Below are 21,118 nucleotides of genomic sequence, written 5' to 3'. Positions count from 1 at the left end.
ACAGAACTGATAACAAAAAGAAAAACATACAAAGAAAGAAAGAAGAAAACAAGAAAAAAAAAAACATTTTTTCTTGTTTTCTTTATGCGCTTCAGCTTAGTGAAAAGCTATAAGAGCTACATCGCAAATGTGTACATGAGCAGTCATCGGCAGTTTTCTCACAATTTCGGTGCAGCATTGTCTCGGCAAGACATACGGAAGTAATGTAAGCATGTCCGAATTTAGGTGGGATGGTTCATTACGATTAATAACTTGATCATCTAAGACCTAAGATCATGTATTGTAACTTAGAATATAATCATATAAACTACTTTATTTCTGATGTGCTGCACCGAAATTGCTAGAAAATTTACGATATCTGTTGATGGTTGTATCACTCGCGCGATTGGTCGCATAGACTGCACGCTTGGTTCGTATTCGAAGCAGTCACAAATCAACTGTGGTGCCTTAAGACACATCCTTACTAAGTAATATATAAGTCAATACACGTATCTCGATTTCAGCTGCGACATATGCAAATGGTTATTCCGCAATCCTTATCCATGTTTTGATGTTTTTTTTTATTACGAAGAGAGATATTGCGTCACGACTATTTAAGTATGTAGGTTGAAAATAACTTTTTCTCAAACATGGTATGAAATATTGATGTTATGTGCCTTATAATTGGCAGCGAAGTATGACGTTGCAGGTGCAGCTAGGACGATTGATAGATAATGGAATTTCATACAAACCTTGCAGGCCAAGGCCGGCAAAGTCTTCTTTTTTAATTTCCAAACACAGATAATTGTGACATAACATCCAGGTATTTAGCCAATTAAAAAAAAAAAACTATAAGGGGCTTTATAGACGTGCCGACTGCAACTGGTACGGGCCCTAGACAATATTTGATTTTGGGTGCGTTTTCATACAAAAAAAAATTTTTTCGTTTTTTTTTGAATTTTTTTTTAACTTTTTGTTTTTTTATAAGCGTATACGGGGTGTCAAAGGGGAACGAAAATTCGATTATTTTTGCGCTACGACGCACCGTTTAGGAGATACAGCCATCCAAAGTTACTATTTTCAGTAGACTTTATTTATTTCATACCATGTTTGAGAAAAGCACTATACATACCTCGGCGGGAAATGGGGTTGCCTTTGTCCCGGCCTCTGTAGTAATGTACTATTAACTGGTAGTTTCTCAATACTTTCGCAATAGGCTTAGAAAACGCAAAATGGGAAAAACAGTTAATGAAATTAAATACTATCACACTAGCACAGTGGTTATTAGGCGCTTATAGGTGAAAAACTTAAGAAAGTCACCTGTTGTATGTGTGAGTGACGTGTTCGAATAGGCGTTTGTTTTGTTTGTGTTACTAATTTTAAATATGTGTTCTCTATTCGAACACGTCACTCACACATACAACGGGTGATTTTCTTAACTTTTTCACCTATAAGACATTTATAGCATTTTCTGCATTTTGAAAAAAAAATCTAAATTAAATCAAAAGGCTCGACAAATAAAAATATTCAATCATAAATCTGGTAAGCAATCACACGGTCACGTAACTTATGACGTCAGACCATCTTTTTCGCACTAGTTTTAAGTGCGATGACTCACCGACGCGATTAAGATTTATGACAACAATCGATTGAGATTTGCGACCTGTAGAGGAGAGCATCCGGGCAGTTAAACCGTAGACCTACGCTGTCACTCCGGTCAATAAGTCACTGAAATGCAAAGTGCAATCTCGGGTAAATCCATTTTACAGTCCAATCCAATGACTATTAATTTTACTTCCGTATACGGTCAGCATAAAAAGTTGAGAATCAAATAATATACTTGTCTTCAGAAGCAAGAAGAATAACGCTTTACCATTCTGTTACTGGTAAACAGACATAGGTTCAATAAAAACACTTATTTATGGACCGTTCGTAGGTACACATCGTACAGTCAGCATCTTAGCAGTCAGTTGCAGATCAAACAACGCTCCAAAAGTATCTGACATTCTGAATATAAGGTAAACTCATTGAAGTCATTTAAAAAAAAAAGTCATTTGTGCCGGAGAAATGTTACTACTTACGCAGTATCAGAGTTTATGAACGATGACATTTAAAATGTAAATAGAGGCAAAAAATGTTAATTTTATTATTTAACTATACCTACCCTCATCAGGGTCCATGAAACTGTAATATTATTTATAAAAACTGAATGAATACCATGGTCACAATAAAGATTATAATTATATTTGTGTTATACATACAAAAAATTAATTCAACTTTGACATTTTTGACCACTAAGACCACGTAGACTACTAGACTCAACTCATATCAACATTTTTAACTATAAAACTCCCGTGAGACTCATACATATTTAAAAATATTTTAAGCGGGTTACTCACGTATTAAGTCGATATAGCGTTCGACATGTTTCGGTCCAATTTCGAGAACCTTTCTCAAGAGTAGCGACCCCGCCTTTACATGTCGAGAGCGCGACGCATACTGAGTAACCCGCTTAAAATATTTTTAAATATCATATCAACATTGGCACAATAAATGATTGTTTTCCATAGAATTTGACTAGAAACCAATATTTATAGGTTTGAGGTATTAAATTTTATTGTATGGGAAGTTCCATAGACGTCTGCTGCGTGACGATGATGTCTCTGTCAAATGTGGTTGATGCAACTGGCCCTAAGCCTGTTAAATTTATTCAGGATATCAGTCAGATACTTTTGGTGCGTTATTTGATTTGCTACTATTGATGCTGACTGTAATTACGTGTACGAACAGTCCAAAACTAAGTGTTTTTATTGAACCTACATCGTGACCGCATAATTGCTTCTAGTGGCTGCAAACTTTCGGCACGAGCTAGCTACAAATAAGCGTGGGAAACCGAACATAAGCCAAAAAAGTTTGCACTTTGCACCGCAACTACGCTTAATTATTTATTTATTTTATTTAAACTCTATTGCACAATATAACAAATAAAGTACAAATGGCGGACTTAATGCCTAAAGACATTCTCTACCAGCTTATGCTTATAGCTTACTAATAAAGACTATCCCCTATAAAAAGGGGAAATCCTTTAATCAAATATGAATTTTCAAGCAGTATTTTTTAGGCAAAAAAGTAATAAATATACCTATCCTTAGACGTTAAACTTTCGTGAGATCTATATTACATGTTGTAAGAATGAAAAATTGAAAATGCTACAGTTATCCACTTTCATATTATTCCACTGTTGATTGAAATTATGCCACTTTAACAGTTAACGTGAGTCGAATAAGGCCACAACTTTTTTTTTCTTGAGCTTTAAAATTAGAATTACCTGTTTGCACAATAACAGGTTTAAACCCTGTTATTGTGCAAATTGAATGAATTTTGTGATGACGGTTATGGCTGCAGTTTATTATGGTAAACTAAATATTTTATATGATGTTGTGATATCTGGGATATTTTTGGAATTCGATTGTGATTATTAAATTATACACGATGTTACATGAGGAAACAGAATATGAGTAATTTTAACTTTTTCAAAAAGAAAAAAAAGACCTTTTTGATTTTTATCGAGCTCCCGACATGCATCACGATCACGGCAACGGAATACTGAAGAAGGCGAGTGTATGGCAAAGTTGCGTAGACAGCGCGCGATCTACCCTCATTCGCGCGCGCCGGCTGCGTTCGCTTTCAACGTTACCTTGCCAGGGTGCGTAGCCGAATGGCACAAACGCTCACGAAACGCTCACGAAACGAAGCGCTAGTAGATATCTATCTCTATCGCGCTTGCGTATTGGCGCGACAGAGCCAGCGGCGTATCGCTTTCGTTTGGCGTCGGAGAAATGCCATTCGGCTACGGGGCCAGGCCCGTAGCCGAATGGCATTTCTGCGACGCGAAACGAAAACGAAACGCCGCGAAAGGTGGTCTGGCTCGTCGCGCCAATACGCAAGAGCGATAGAGATAGATATATTATCGTGAGCGTTTAAGTATTCGGCTACTCATACAGATCGTGCCAGAGGTTTCGGGCTCACACCTACCTAATATATTTATGTTATATTGCATTTTAATATTATCCCTATTTAAATAATCTAAAACACATCACTGAATCACACAGACGTGTGACCACGAACAGCACCGCAACTAAAAAGTTTAACTCAGATACAGTCAAGTGCAAAAATACGTATCGATTTTATCCGCTCAAAAATATGTACCGAGACCTTATTCCGCCGACATAAACTGCTATGGGACATATTTTTGATAAGTTGTACGCACCCATATTTTTACACTTGACTGTACATAACAGTTAAATTTGAATAGTTTGAATAGCGTTTATATTAAAGCCACAACTTTTAGAATTGTTTCAAAATTCAAAACAAACCTGGCGATATTTCGACACATTTAAACTAGAATGTCAAACTAATAAGTTTCATAATTTCGCAAAACGGTGCATAGGTATTTAATAAATTAATTATATACTGTACCTAAACTACTTATTTAACATGTATTTTACAAGTTATTTTTTAACAAAATTTTAGTCAGAATTTTTTTAGTCAGAACGTCGGCAACGATGCCACTAAGGTTGGAATTTTAACAGGGTACGTAGTCGAATGGCACAAACGCTCACGAAACGAAACGCTCGTAGATATCTATCTCTATCGCTCGTGCGTATTGGCGCGACAGAGCCAGACTACCTTTCGCGGCGTTTCGTTGTCGTTTCGTGTCGCAGAATAAATAAATAAATAAATATTATAACGACATTCTTACACAGATTGACTGAGGCCCTCGATACGCTCAAGAAGGCTTGTTGTGGGTACTCAGACAACGATATATATAATATATGGTCCTAATTTATTAGTTGCAGATATTTTAACACATGATACTTTACATTAAAATAATTAACTTTAAATATAAATTAAGAAATCTTTTCAATGTAACTTTTTTGATTTCATTTTCCTAACAAAAAAAAATAATTATAATTTCGTCTAAAAAAAATCATCATGTGCATTATCACATGTCACAATAACACTGTCTGTCATGTCAGCAATTGTTTGTTGTAAATGTCGTAAAGGTTCGGCGAGAAAACTGCACATGTCATTGAAGTGGCCAGTTACAGTTAAATGGTACGTAAAAGAGGTACTAGAATCTGTTCAATGAGTTTTCATTTAATAATCGCATAAACAGGTTGTTTTTACGTAGCAAATTTGTTTTTCCGTTTTCTCCAAAAAAACATCGTAAAAGCTATAATGTTTCACGGTTTAATATACTCCAGAGACCGAGTACTATCAGCTGTAAAAATATCTGCATCTAATAAATTAGGACGTTATATAAATACTTATACGTGCTCGGTAGGTGTATATATAGGTGCTCGCGAGGAACCCATATAACTTTAACGGCATATATTTGGTCACATTTTAAGACTAAAATGTCATATAAACTTTTCTAGATTTCGTCTAGTTTCAGAGTTATTGCCAATTAAAAAAAACATTTCGGTATTGTTACTCAGTAGAAAAGGTCTTCTTAACGGCGCTGATGCGCAATTGTGGAGCATAGTCTCACAGTAGTCATTGATAGATGTCAAAATGTGACAAGAAAACTTCCAAAAAATTTGGTTTTTAGAAAAATTTATTAAGAATTGCTTTTTATGTGAAAATACGTCCAAAAAAGTTGAAAAGAAAAACAAAAAAAATTTTTTTTTTGCGAAAAATTTTAAAATTCATATACTTAACATTTTTTCTTTCTTTTGGCCTCAGAAACGCATGGTTCAAGTTATGCGGGTTCCTCGCGAGCACCTTGTATACATAGAAAACATCCATGACTCAGGAACAAATAAATGCCCTTACCGGGATTCGAACCCGGGACCGCGGCGTAGCAGGCAGGGTCACTACCGACTGCGCCAGACCGGTCAGACTGGTCGGTAGAAATGCCATTCGGCTACGCTTCGGCAACAGATTTCAGCGTGTTCAAGCGCGACAGCGGTGAACGGCAGCCATACGTGCGAATGAAAAGTCCCATCGCTGTGTCTCGCTCTAATGTATGGCCGCCGCTCACCGCTGTCGCGCTTAGACCAATGTCGTGGCTGAGCCGTTAGGTTAGGTATTGTAGTCGCCAATGTCTCCGAAAATACTGCAGGGCAAAAGTAAAAAAAATATTTATTATAAATAAACAGTTATTACTTTTTGCGTAAGGTACTACTACTAACTACTGTTTGGCCAAAAAAAAGGCATTATTGTCGTTTTCATACATACATTTATTCGAATGGCTTCCCTTCATTACAGCACAGTATATAATAAAGAGTACAATCGTACAGTATGGCCATTGGCCACTCCTGGTCCTGCTTCCCGTTCCCACTGAAAGTGCCGCCCACGTAAGTGTGTTTCCATGACAACCCATACGATTTGACAGTTTGCGCACATGTAATACAAGGCCCCTGGGGCCCATTTCTCAAAACTGAAAGTTACAAGCAGAAGTCTCTTTCCGACTTGTCATATTAGACATTGACAACCGCTTGTAAATTGTAACTTGTAGCTTCGAGAAATGGGCCCCAGTCGACCCGACCTGTCAAAATAACTCACACATACAATCATGGTACGCGTTCGCCTACACTAGCTTAGACTGTGTGCGTAGGGACGCGCTTCTTTCACATATTTGATCGCCATTGTCCGAGGTGTGATTACGGCGTTGGCACTTTTTGCCAGCCAGTCGGCAGGTGACCTATGAAGTATTTCAATAACCAGCCCCCCTAATCCCGTAAATCGCGAAGTTTTATTTACTTTTCTTCCCCGAATTTATAGAGATGAGGAACCTTTCATTTGCATCGAAAGTGGCTGATCTGCTATCCCTTTACGGGCGATCACAAAAATGTGCTCACATTTACATTGATGCGGTGGAATATAATGTATTCATAAATTTCACTACCCTTTCTTAGGAAGCGGGTGTGCGAACTGCGAATTAGCCGAGGGCGTTAGAGCTTTAAGAAAAATATGGACGTAAGTACTTCGTTTTTTTGCGCTGGTAGCCTAGCAGTAAGAACGTGTGACTTTTATACTGGAGGTTGCGGGTTCGAAGCCCGGCGCGTACCAATGATTTTTTCGGAACTTATGTGCGAAATGTCAATTGATATTCGCTTTTCGGTGAAGGAAAACATGTGAGGAAACCGGACTAATCCCAATAAGGCCTATAGTTACCCTTCAAGTTGGAAGGTCAGATTTTGGTCCAAGACTTTCATTTACTCGTATTTTGGTCCAATAGCTAAGACTGGCTTTACTAGTAGAAATCGGTCAAGCTAAGCTACATACGGAGCTATCTGCTATGTGTAGATAAACGAACCAAAGCTTTTTGTTCTGAACGGCTTAGAAACTCTAGAAGAAATCGGATCAACGCTTCTTCACAAACGAGGGCAAATGGATTATGGACCATTTTCCATTAACATACAAAATACTTATTTTCTTACATCTGTGTATTTTTAACCCCCGACCCTGACGCAAAAACGACGGTGTGTTAATAAGACTAATAACTCTGAAACTATGCAATATCCAGAAAAGTTTATATGAAATTTTACTCACGCCGTGGCCTGCGTGGGCGACGGTCGCGCGATGGTCGCGCGACGGCAATGCGACGCATACGAAATCAAACCTTATCGATATGTAAGTAGACGGTGCGATGAGACGCGACGGCGACGGTCGCGCGACCGTCGCCCACGCAAGACACGGCGTTATAGTACTTATAGTCTCTAAATGTGGTCAGGAATACACTGTTAAAATCTTTCGAGTAATTCAGGCCCACGGAGTATAGTTTTATTTCATATTAATATAATACTTAATATGAAAACGGGTGGATATTGCAAACTCTAATCGTCGCCTTTGAAAAACTTCACCAACTATGTTCTAACTATTAAAGTTATTAATAAACTATTTATTAGCAGTTCCAGTGTACTCTACCTACGCAAAGCAGTAACAACCTTTCATAAATTGGTTCAATTTTGGTACTTAATGTATGGGAATACGGTTAATAATGATTTTTCGAATTGCCATATAATTATGCTTCAAATGACTATTTGAAACCCGTATTAAAAGTTTTAATTAGGCTAATAACTTAATTTGCCTGGAAATCGAGTTTACGAGAATTTAATGACAAAATCCTAATTTGTCTTTGAAGTTTATGCCTAGCGTAGGCTAATGTTTATCTAGAATTAAGTAAAACTTTTAATTAGCAATTTATAAACGTATAAACAATAACTTGGTAAATGATCTACTGAATTGTTTTGGTTGGTCGCAATATTTACCAGATGGCGCTAGCATCATAGCTGGTTCTGTGTGTGAATCCCTAAAATGAGGAGGCACACTACTGACATTTTATTCCGCCAGGCGGCGCCTTAACAAGTGCCTAGGCATGTCACTGACATTCATATGTGAGAGAGAGAAAACAAATATCATTTTCTCGCTCTCACGTATGTAATTCTTTATCTGTGCAATGGACTAATAGGGTGGCGCCATCTATCATAACCTTTGAGTGTGACTCCTCATTCTGTCAAGTTAATGTTTTTAATTTTTCATTTTTTGTCATGGATGATAGATATAGATATATTTATTCAATCCCATATTACTATTCAACGGCTCTCTGAATTAGTTTGTGTTTCATACATGTGGAAGCACATTGCGAGCACTAACCTTAGGCAGTACTTTCACCTTTGAGTAAGCAACCATTAACTAGAACTGGAAGTGCACCCGCCTGACGTCAGAATGGCGGGTGTCATTAATTTCTTAAATATCTCTGGAGTTCAAAGAGCACATTGCTCGAATTTTGGCGCACATTTGGCACATTGCTAGCACTAATTCCTGACGTTATACCACACCAGGATTGCTTGATGTACAATTGTACACCCGACATTCTGACGCTCACATAGTTTTTGGTATTTTTCATGTTCAAATAACTTCTAAACTAACGTAGTGGGTATTAAAGTAAAAGGTTCACAGTGAATATTAGATTGCCAGAAGTGTGTTTAGCTATACATAACATTCAGTTTTGTGTCATAAATTGAAACTGGACATTTTATAACTAATTATTTATTTCGTGGGGTGTCTTTGATCACCTGCATACACACATTAACCCTACTTACAGATAGTTGATTATTGTGTGATTATGTCACAGTACTTGATGATGCTGATAATTTGATCTCCTTTTGTGATAAACATTGAGACAATCTCAAATAAAGTTGATTTTCGAAGATGGTAATTTTTATTTTTGATTCAAGTAACCCCAAAATAGCATTAAACAGTTGTAATTTTTGAACTTGCGAACCGGTTTTTATCTTTCCTTGAGGTAAAATACTTCTGTAACACGTTCGATTACCATTAAAAAACATAGGGTATCAAAGTAACCCCAATGTCACCTTAAGTTTGATCACAAAGTTTCTTTTTCTCTGTACATTATTTTGTTAGCTTTTCCAGATTTTTAGCACGAAAGACTAAAAAAAGTTGATGTTCCCATTTTTTTCTTTGTTTTACCCATTAAATGTAGAGAATTTTAAACTTTAAAATTGATAATAAGCCTAGTTTACGGTATCTTTTATATGCACAGATTAATCTCTAACACCTTGTATAGGTAGATTAGGTAGCTACTTTACCTATGTTACGGGACATTTTCAAAGATTCAAAAAAAACTCGCGGTAACCGTACATGCCTCTAAAATTCATAATCTACTGAACTTTTTATTAAATCGGTAATTATGTAAATGCTTACAAGTCGTATAAAGCTGTGTATTTATTTAGTTAAAGTGCATTCGTTCTGCAAAATATGCCAAGAGGTTGCGGTTTTGATACTTTTTATGTGCTTAATACGAGTTTACCTACTTGGTTGCCATTCCATTAAGTAACTGAATTTATCGTGAGATTATTTAAATCAATTTTATAATTAGTGACTCTATAGTCACAGTATAATAAAGAGTACTATCGTACAGTATGGCCACTCCCGCTCCCCGCTGAAAGTGCCGCCCACCCCCTCTCGGTTACCTCACAGTTACCGCCTGTCAAAAACACGAACAGTCGACCTGTCATATTTCACTCATACAAGCATAGTACGCGTTCACCTACACGAGCTAAGACTGTGTGCTAGGAATGCGCCTCTTTCAATATAAATTTGATCGCCAGTGTCCGAGGTGTGCTATAGTCAACCAATTTGAATCCTAGGCCACTGTAGAACCTTTCCATGGTAAAAGCCAACTGGACTTTTATGTTATTTATTTAGCACAGTGTCAATATGACAGAGTTCTAGACCGGCCTTTGTATAAAATTGGTTGAGCGTACGACGACGTACCTACTTCATCAAATCAGGCAAAATATTAATAAATGAAATGAATAAGCACATAGGTATGTATAACAAATGCATGTGACTAAAAATAATTCAATAGGTAGAGGTACATTAAAGCGTGTCACACACTATACCGCCATTTTTAATTATCCGGAATAGGCTACTAGACTCATATCGAATTTGTCACAATAAATGATTGTCTTCTTTAGTATTTGACATAAAAAAACAATATTTATAGATTTTGGGTATTAAAAGTGTATGATGACTACGTATTTTCGATTAAAAATGTGTGTAATTTTTTATTTATTTTGGCCACCGAAAACGCCGTCAGCGATATAGTGACGTCATCGAATTCGAACCTTACTGCATGTCAAAACAATCACTGACATATTGAACTTTATGCCTTCATACTTAAAAAGTCAGAAAATGTTGTTTTCGACTAGAATGACCTGATGCACAGATCATCTATAGATTAAGTTGACAGTGTTGTTTTCGCCTGATTACGTAAAAGTATAATTTAAAAATATTTTTTGCTTTTTTAAGTCATAATAAAATATGGTAATATTTTATTTCGGTTAATTGGACAGTACTTAATCATATAAGACAGACTTTAAAAAAGGGTCAAGTAGCCTATTATTGTAAACAAAGGTGTGGCCAGCCATGAACATTTTTCACTATTCGAGGTATTAAAACTGGCGATATTTTATATATTTAGGTATTAAAGATCTTTACAAAATAATGACTCTATATAAACGAAACTAAATTTGAACACAAAACGTTTTAGTATATTCATTGAAAAAAAAACTATTTTTGTCGAGTAGTTTTTGTTTATTGAATTGAATTGAGCGGGCCGCTAAACAAGATTTTTCACCAACTTTCAGACTAAGGCCAATTTTAATGACATAATAGGGTGGTTATCCATCCAATTACTTACTGTTTTTGTAAATATCTGTTATGACAGAACAGAACTTCGTCATTTCTGGGCCGATTTCAAATCGATTGATCTTGATGAACTTGATGATAATTGACAAAACTCGCAGTCTTTTTTCGGGGTCTAAATTGTCTCTATTCACTATTTTGAGTGTGACTGTTAATAAATAGTTAAAAGTTAAGTACTTGTTTTTCTGTCGGCTCTTACTCTGAGAACCCCTTACGCCGTGTCTTGCCGCCGTCGCGTCTCATCGCATCGTCTACTTTCCATATCGATAAGGCTTGATTTCGTATGCGCCGCATCGCCGTCGCGCGACCATCGCGCGACCGTCGCCCACGCAAGCCACGGCGTTACTTGAACCAAGTGTTACTTTGACAGTGACAGCAGTTTGTTTACGTTTATTCCGTTCAATTCGAAACTCAAAATGACACTAGTATAGATACGATAAGATTCCTGTGAATGTCTGAGTATGCATATCTTTCAATATGACTCCATAATTATATCATTTACATACATACATACGTATAATCACGCCTGTATCCCAAAAAGGGGTAGGCAGAGCACATTAACTACTACGTTTCAGTGCCACTCTTGGCAAAAAAGGGGTTGAAAGAAATCCAAATTGTTACATTGCAGTGACAGGTTGCCAGCCTTTCGCCTACGCCACAATTTAACTCATATATTATATCATTCAACATTAAGTAACATACAACGCAGATAAACGTACGTTGAAGTTATTTTAGCAAAAAGTATTTTATCATTAAATGTTGGTAACACTCTAGAGTATAAACAATCCGCATCAAAAAACAAGTCGATTCAGAAGGATTTAGACCTAAACCGTATCTACAAGTGCAGTTTCAGATAATTAAGTTTTGATACGCAGAAAAAATATTAGCATAGGTACCTAGTGTGCGAGAGCCTTAAATGTTATTTTTAACTGCTGCTGAAATATTTAATGGAGTGGCTGACAAACTCACATTTCCTTTTAACACCTCAATAATACTCGTCTGCGGCAATTTCGCTGTCATAGCGTTATTCGTGACGCTAAGGGCCTATTTACATGCATACATACATACATATGATCACGCCTGTAACCCATAAAGGGGTAACAAAGCACATGAACTACTAAGTTTCAGTGCCACCACAGTATAATAAAGAGTAGGTACTATCGTACAGTATGGCCACTCCCGCTCCCCGCTGAAAGTGCCGCCCACCCCCTCTCGGTTACCTCACAGTTACCGCCTGTCAAAAATGCGAACAGTCGACCTGTCTTATTTCACTCATATAAGCATGGCACGCGTTCACCTACACGAGCTTAGACTGTGTGCTAGGAACGCGCCTCTTTCATATATTTGATCGTCAGTGTCCGAGGTGTGGTGCCACTCTTGGCAAAAAGGGGTTGTAAGAAATCTAAATTGTGACATTGCAGTTTGCAATGACAGGTTGCCAGCCTCGCTTACGCCACAATTTAACCCATATCCCACAGTCGACTTCTACGACATCCACGGGAAGAAAGGGGGTGGTGAAATTCTTAACACGGGTGAAAACGCGTTTACAAGTTTCAGTAGATTGCGGTATTTGATTGGTGTGCTGAAACTGCTGAAAGTAGCTAGCCTTAACAGTTCGCAACTGTAACTGTATACATATGTGGTATATACTGGGGAAAGGCTTTCTAAGGACGGCGAATGAAACACACGTAATTCGAGACTGACATTTATTTTATCTGCCGGTAGGCGGCAGAAAACCAAAGTACCTACATTTCATACAATATATAGCATTCTCCCTTCATAGTTTTTTATAATTTTACAAACAGCTGTAGCAATACACAATTACATCTGCTTAGTTACTTAACAAAAAATATCTTACACTAAAAAAATATATATAAAAAATATATACATACTACAGGCACCTGTAGTTGAGTAGGTAAGCAATACAAACCATGTGTAAAAAAAAACGCATCTAAATTAAGAAATAGTACGAGCAGGTACCTAAGTATTAGATTAGCGGTATACAACATAGAACCTTATCCGTTATGAGCATACAGTCTAAATTTAATCATTTAACAAATACTATACTTAAATCTACGGTAAACTAATACAAGTTTTATGTTACTTTTGCATTAAACAAATAGGTAATAAATATGACGTACATATGGGTGCTATGGGTCTAAAAAAAAATGAAACCGAACGGTTTAGTCTATTTCGAAACCAAATCTTTTAGGTGGGATGCGAGTCCTTTTAGGTCTCGGCACGTCGTCTGACCTCGGTACCTCTGGTGGACGGGGCGGGGAGCGCGCTTCCCCGGCCGCCGCTGGGCTAGCGGGCGCGGACGCGGACGCGGACGCGGAAGCGGGCGACCCGTTCTGCTCCTCCGGCGCAAGAGATGACTCATTGGGGGCCGCTCCAGTTGCATAACCATCGATAGCAACATCGTTAGATTCGTTCGTCTCGTCTGACACGATCGAGTAATCGCGGTGCAGCTGGTCTATGTGTTTTTTAAATACTTTACCGCCGCTTTTGATATAATACGTCAGTGGACCGACACGATCGCATACCGTACCGGTTTCCCACGCAAAATTATTGTTTTTATAAAGTTTAAAATATATTCGATCACCTACGGCGAATTCTCTCAAAAAAACCTTTCTTATGATTAATTTGCTCGATTTGCTTACGTCGTACCGTCTCGCTCACACTCGGCCGCAGTAGGTCAAAGGTGGTACGCACCTCCTCTTTAACATTAGGCTCGCCGGTGTCCTGCCAGTAATCGTATGAGGGGTTGCTCTGTAAATAGATAAGAAATCTTCCATTGCCGTATCTAGGTCAACCTTATCGCGTATAGCTTTTTTTAATGCTGTTTTCACAATTTTTACGCAGTTCTCTGCGGATCCGTTGCTACTAGGTTTATAAGGTGTCACTGTTATATGATGAACGCCATTGTTTTGCAAATAACTCTTAAACTCATTGCTATTGAACGGTGGCCCGTTATCCGATACCAGTTCGAGCGGGAACCCGAATTGACTAAAAATATGGCGCAATTTCGAGATCGTAGTTTTGGCGGAGGTGCCCGGCACGCGGAACGCTTCGATCCATTTCGAATGAGCATCTACAATAACAAAATAATAAAGTGTATTATTCGTTAATGAGAAAAAATCGCAATGTACGCGGTACCACGTTTCTTGTGGCCATACCCACGGGTGCAGGGGCGCCGCGCGCTCGCGCGCGCACGTGTCGCACGCGCGGCACACACGCTCGATGTCGACATCGATGCTAGGCCAGTACACATAGTTACGCGCCAAACTTTTACATTTCACCATACCTTGGTGAGTTTCGTGTAATTGATTTAAAATTTGTTCTCGTAAACTAGTCGGAATAATTACACGATGACCATATAAAATGCAACCTTGCTCGATATTCAAATTTTGCCTAATATTGAAGTAAGGCTTGAGGTCTACGCTGTTACAATACAACCAATTTGTTTTAATCGCGTTGGTCAGTTGTTGTAAAATTTTATCCGTCGCGGTGTTCTTCGCAATTATTTTGTAATTTATCGGGGCCGAGTCTTCTACAAAATGTAGGTACGTATCGACACGTGATCGAACATTATCATCTGGAACCGGTATTCTAGACAAACTATCCGCTAAGCAGTTATGTTGGGTACCAATGCATTTCACTTCATAATTATATGCGCCTAATATTACCGCCCATCTTTGGAGTCGGCTCGCTGCCATAAGCGGTATTCCTTTTTTTTCGCTAAATATGGACGCTAACGGTTTACAATCTGTGACCAGCGTAAATTTCCTGCCAAAAATATAATCGTGAAATTTAGTGACCCCAAATATAACCGCTAAACCCTCTCGACAAATCTGCGCGTAATTCTTTTCGGCGGCGCTGAGCGTGCGCGAGGCGTGCAGCACGGCGTGCTCGCGGCCGTCGGGCCCGCGCTGCGTCAGCACGGCGGACACGCCGCCCGGCGCCGCGTCGCACGTCACCGACGTCGGCCGCCCCTCGTCAAAGTGCGCGAGCACGGGAGCCTTTGCTAATGCCCGTTTAACTTTATTAAATGCCGCGTCGCACTCCGCGCTCCACACAAACTCGTTCTCCGTTCTTAAGAGTTCATATAGCGGGCTTAGTATGTCGCTTAGGTTTCTCAAAAATTTACCATAATAATTCACTAAGCCTAAAAAAGCTTTTAATTCTTTCACGTTAGTTGGCAACGGCGTATTATTAACTGCATCGACTTTACTTATCTCTGTGTGCAGCCCGTCAGCGTCAATTATATATCCCAGATACGATACCGACGTTTGAAAAAAACTACATTTGTTCGGCGCAACACGTAAACCGCAATCTGATAAAATACTAAAAACTTTCAACAATCGTTTCCAATGATCTTCGAAGTCTACACCCGACACGTTCAAGTCATCCAAATAACACGTAACATATCGCATTCTAAATAACTTATCCATTATTCTTTGAAACTTATTCGGTGCGCACTTAATTCCGAACGGTAATCTATTATAGCAAAACATCCCGTGTAACGTAACTATAGTACATAACTTTTTTGAATCTTCATCTAACTCAATTTGTAAATATGCTTGACTAAGGTCAATTTTACTAAAATATTTTCCGCCTTGGAGTGACGAAAATATATCATCTATTCGCGGAATAGGATACTTATCATCGACTAAAACCGGGTTAAGGGTTGTTTTAAAGTCTCCGCAGAGCCGAACGTCTCCATTTTTCTTGAGAACTGGCACCACGGGAGTCCCCCAGTCGCTCCACTCCACGGGCGAGATGACGCCGTCGCGCTGCAGCCGCGCCAGCTCGGCCTCCACGGCGGGCCGCAGCGCGAGCGGCACGGGCCGGGGCCGCCGCCACACGGCCGTCGCGTCACTATTAATTTCTAATTTCAATTTAGTTTTGTTAAAAGTGCCAATACCGTCCGCAAAAACGTTAGGAAATAACTTCATTAATTTGCTGCAGATATCCTCGTTACTTAATTTTACGTTCACCGAATTTACGTTGTTGTCATCTATGTGTGGAAAGTGTATACCGAAAGCCCTCAACCAATTACGGCCCAGCAACGGCAAACTGGTATTGTTATCGTAAACGATCAATTTCAATCCGTTCACCGTTCGGCCACCGAGTTGGACCGAACACATAATTTGACCTTTAGGTTTCACCTTTTGACCACCATACATTGTTAAATTCGACTCGCAAGGGTATAATTTACAATTTTTAAAATGTGCTTTATATGTACCAAAGGATATAATACTAACAGCGGCACCGGTGTCACCTTCCATCACTAACGGAACATTATTAACGTTTACCTTCACCATCCACTTAACGTCCGGTTCAGCATCGTCGTCGCTCAGCTGATACACCTGCAGGCACCCGTCGTCAGAGTCGGACCCGTCAGATAGCCGTCCGTCGGTCACAATGTTATGCACTCTCTTGGGATCTTTTCTAAAACGACACATTTTGGCGATATGGCCTACGTCACCGCACACATAACACTCACTATTTTTAAACGAACACTGCTGCTCCGGGTGCCGTCCACCACAACGATAACAATGTCCTCCTGACGACGACGACCCTCCTCGGCCGTAGTCGCCGTTGCCTCGACGCTGAGGCCCGTGGCGCGAGCCTCTCGCCCGCGCGCCGCCGCCGCCTCGCTGGCGCGGCGCCCCGCCGCCGACCGCGAACACAGGCTCCGCCTCGCCGCGGGAGCCCGACGCGGCCGCCGGGGACTGAGCCGGCCCCGCCGGCTTGGAGTCTCGAACGGCCGCCTCCAGCGACAACGCCAACTCCGTGGCGCGTTTGAACGTGAGCTCGTCGTCCTCTGTTAGCATTCGCTGCCGTATGCGCTCACTTTGTAGGCCGTAAACAAATTGATCCCGTAAATTTTCCTTTAAGATGCTATTATCCGTAAACTTACAATGTTTACTTAATTTCTTTAACTGCACGAGGTACTCGCTTATCGTTTGACCTTCGACTTGTTTACATGCCCTAAAAATCATTCTCTCGGCGATCACTGACCTTTTAGGTGAGAGATATTCTTCGACTAAGGTTACGATTTTGTCAAAACTAACACTTTCGGGAGTTTCCGGGTAGCACAAGTCTATGATAAGATCCAGCGGCTCGGTGCCCACTACTGCAACAAGGTATTTTGGAAAATCCGCAACTTTCACATCATGTATAGTGAACCACGCCTTCAATCTGCTCACGTAAGTCGACCACACGTCAACATTCATTTTAAATTCTTTAAGGGCACTAAGGTCCGGTTTTTTATCTTCCGACATGATTTTAGCACTAAAACACTTCTTAGATACCAAATTTATTCACTGGACTCGTCGCCAAATGGTATATACTGGGGAAAGGCTTTCTAAGGACGGCGAATGAAACACACGTAATTCGAGACTGACATTTATTTTATCTGCCGGTAGGCGGCAGAAAACCAAAGTACCTACATTTCATACAATATATAGCAATATGCAGTTTTGCAGGAACGTGATTAGTTGTAAGATCTACGTACCATCATTAAGACGCTACGGGAGCGAAAATGCTAAAATGGAAAGGAGACCCCCTTTTAATTTGGGAATTTCAGTTAAATATACTAGATTTATCGAAAAAAAATGTCCATTGAGAACAGCCCAGTTAAAAGATATTGCGATAAAAATCTTAAAATCGAGGTACCGCTCTCGACTGTTTCCTCCTTCAAAACTTATTTAAACGGAACAAAATTTGAGAATCTAAATAACAATGAAATAATCTGTGTCGGACCGTTTAGATTTTTTGGCTAATTGTTACCGATCTTGAGTCTCACATCTTTTTTTGAGCCATATTGAAAAAGGCCGTTTTTAGAAATTTTTGATTGCCTCTAGCGTCTTTTAAAATAAAAATAGCAAAAAAATCAAAACGGTCCGACACAGATAAAAATAATAATAATCTGTGTTGAAAAAAATCATTGCTCTATCTTCAAAAACCAGGGAGGAAATAGTCGAGAGCGTTTGTATGGAGAATTGACCTGTATCGTATCGTCTTAAAATAAAGCATCGTACGCGAGCGCCGCCTAAATAGGCCCTTAGGCGTTTTCACATTATCCTATCCGATGTAGAAAGGGAAGGATGTAGATACGAGTAGAAGGCAGACCCTTTAGCACAACTTGCCTTGTCGCGCGCGAGTTCACACATCAAGCGCGACTTCAAGTATGGACTCGCGCGCGACAAGGCAAGTTATATAGGGACAGATATAAAATATGGTGCCTTTAATAAATGTATAGGATATCGGTCCTACATGCAACATGGCATGGCTTGTTAGCGCATATAAGTACCTACCTAGACGTTGCAGTTAAAGGATGTAAAGTGCAGCGGGGCAAATCTCGACTGGGGGGCAATTGTAACTGATCCATTTTTTTCATTATTACACTATGATGTTGAGTTTTACATGTATCCACTGAACACGCCTACCATCTATAACCGGTGGACACTTTATTTAATAATGCAAACATTGTAAAACTTGGAAAAAATAGACCAGTTACATTTGCCCCCCAGTCGAGATTTGGCCCGCTGTACCTTACTTGTATTTATTTGTAGCGAGGCGACAGTATCGCGGAGAGAGCCGCCCCTGAAATTACTGAATTAAGTCATTGGACTTAATTTAGTAATTTCCTGCCTTCTACTGAAGGGAAATATCGAAATTAAATGCATGTACTCTAAAGTCCATAGGTACTGAAACTTTATTTGTAACCCCCGACGCAAAAACGACGGGGTGTTATAAGTTTGACGTGTCTGTCTGTATGTCCGTCTGTCTGTCTGTCTGTCTGCCTGTCTGTCTGTGTGTGTGTCTGTCTGTGGCACCGTAGCTCCCGAACGGTAAACCGATTTCGTTTTTTTTTTTGTTTGAAAGCTGAGTTAGTCGGGAGTGTTCTTAGCCATGTTTCATGAAAATCGGTCCACAATGTCGCGGTCGGGGGCTTTTTCAAATTGTAATTTTGTGGTTAGGTTATCTATTCCGAATAGATGAAATAAACTCTAGGCTCTAGGTCCATGGGGTCCCAGCGCGAAAAAGTTTTTCGCAGAAGTCGCGAAGCGTCTGGTTGAGGTAACTGGTGATCGAAGAGCTGGCGACTTCCTCGCACAACGTGTCAGCGAGGAAATGTCGCCAGTATCCTTGGTACAATGCCTTAAGGGCCTATTTTAAATATTAGCTATAGCTTTTAAGTTTAGTCTTAGTTTCTTAGGTATATTTTTTTCTTTCTTCTTTCTCCTGGCTATGTTCCCATATTACTTGGGGTCAGCCCTCCTCGTACGTTTTCGCCGCAACAGTATATTTTGTGTTGTCACGTCGTCTACGTTATTGGCTTTAAGGTATTTTTCAATGGTGCTCTTCCAGGTGGATGGTGGCCGGCCCCTGCCTCGATGTGTATATATAATTAAGTAAATACGTTCATGTAAATAAAGAATATCCGACGAAAACTATTTAGAATAACTGGACGCATACTGGCACAATGGCCTTATTCTAGTTTCTGAATTTTCTTTTATGACCTATTCACCCAGCACCCTGTATATAGAGAATACTGGCACATTCCCCTCGAGTTTTATTCGAGACACACAAGTCGTAAAGACCAAAACTAATTTTGACTGGAATAACTTTAAAAAGCTCGGCCACACATGCGCGTTTTGATAGCGTAGGCGGAGCGCATTGATAGCGGTGGGCCGGACGAACGCTGGTGTTGCGCCCAGCGGACGCCGGCGGGAACTAACGAGCGCGGATTGCGAGCGGAATGCGCGCGGATTGCGAGCGGAACGCCAGCGTTCGTCCGGCGCACCGCTGTCATTGCGTTCCGCTAACGCTACGCTATCAAAACGCTTTGTGTGTGGCGGAGGCTTAAGTAAAGAGTTATAGATTTCAGAAGAGCGTATGACTTAGCTTGATTGCTTTGCTAATAAAAATAATCATCATCCTCCTTGCGTTATCCCGGCATTCGCCGCGGCTCATGGTAGCCTGGGGTCCGCTTTGACGGCTAATCCCAAGATTTGGCATAGGCACTAGTTCTAGCGACTGCCATCTGACCTTCCAACCCGAAGGCCTTATTGCTAATAAAAATAATAGGGATAAATAAATATGAAATAATATAATTATGACAAAATTATCATTATGAACACAAAGCGATATATTAATAGAAGAACAATTAATATTCTGTCAGCCATTGGATAAGAGAAAAAAATCTTCAATTCTTTTTTCTTCTACTGTTTTAATTTGATCAATTAATTAAACACACAGGCAAACAAAGAATTAAAGGAATAATCATTGGAATCCTTTCCCAATTATTTTCAGTTTCCATTGTTCAGGAATATTTCATATTACATATTTATTTATTCCAATCAATCGGCACTGACAGATTAACCTTACGTGCTAATTGGCATTATATAATTATTACTTAGTGTCTAACATGCATTAATGAATATTAATAATATAATAGCAGAGACTTTCCTATATTATTACTTTTCTAATATGTGTCTTCTAACCAAGGACGATATAATCCCGGGGCAGACAAAGGCCATACAAAAAAGCGTACCCCTGAAATGTATGGGCATTTAGGCTTAAAACTAGATGGCGCTGTTTCGCAGCCTGGAAGTGGCTAAGATCATATTTTTCCCACATATTTTTGCGTGTTTTTATTTTTTATAAGAAGAAATGTCGCTTTTTTATTATAAATTGAAATAGATATCATACACGAAAGAAAAAACGACAAGGCCCACTGGTAGCCACCGCCCGGGAAACGAACCCGAGTCTTCAGCTTACGCGGCTAACGTCTTTACCACTATACCACCCGCCCGCCCCTTGTTCCCTAGTTGTATGCTTTTTATTTTAAATAATATCATGATATCACGTCAATACACATTTT

This window comes from Leguminivora glycinivorella, chromosome 1 (genome assembly GCF_023078275.1).
Source record: "Leguminivora glycinivorella isolate SPB_JAAS2020 chromosome 1, LegGlyc_1.1, whole genome shotgun sequence".
Taxonomy (NCBI): Eukaryota; Metazoa; Arthropoda; class Insecta; order Lepidoptera; family Tortricidae; genus Leguminivora; species Leguminivora glycinivorella.
The sequence above is the reverse complement of the archived record's forward strand: the minus strand, read 5'-3'. Positions refer to the sequence as shown.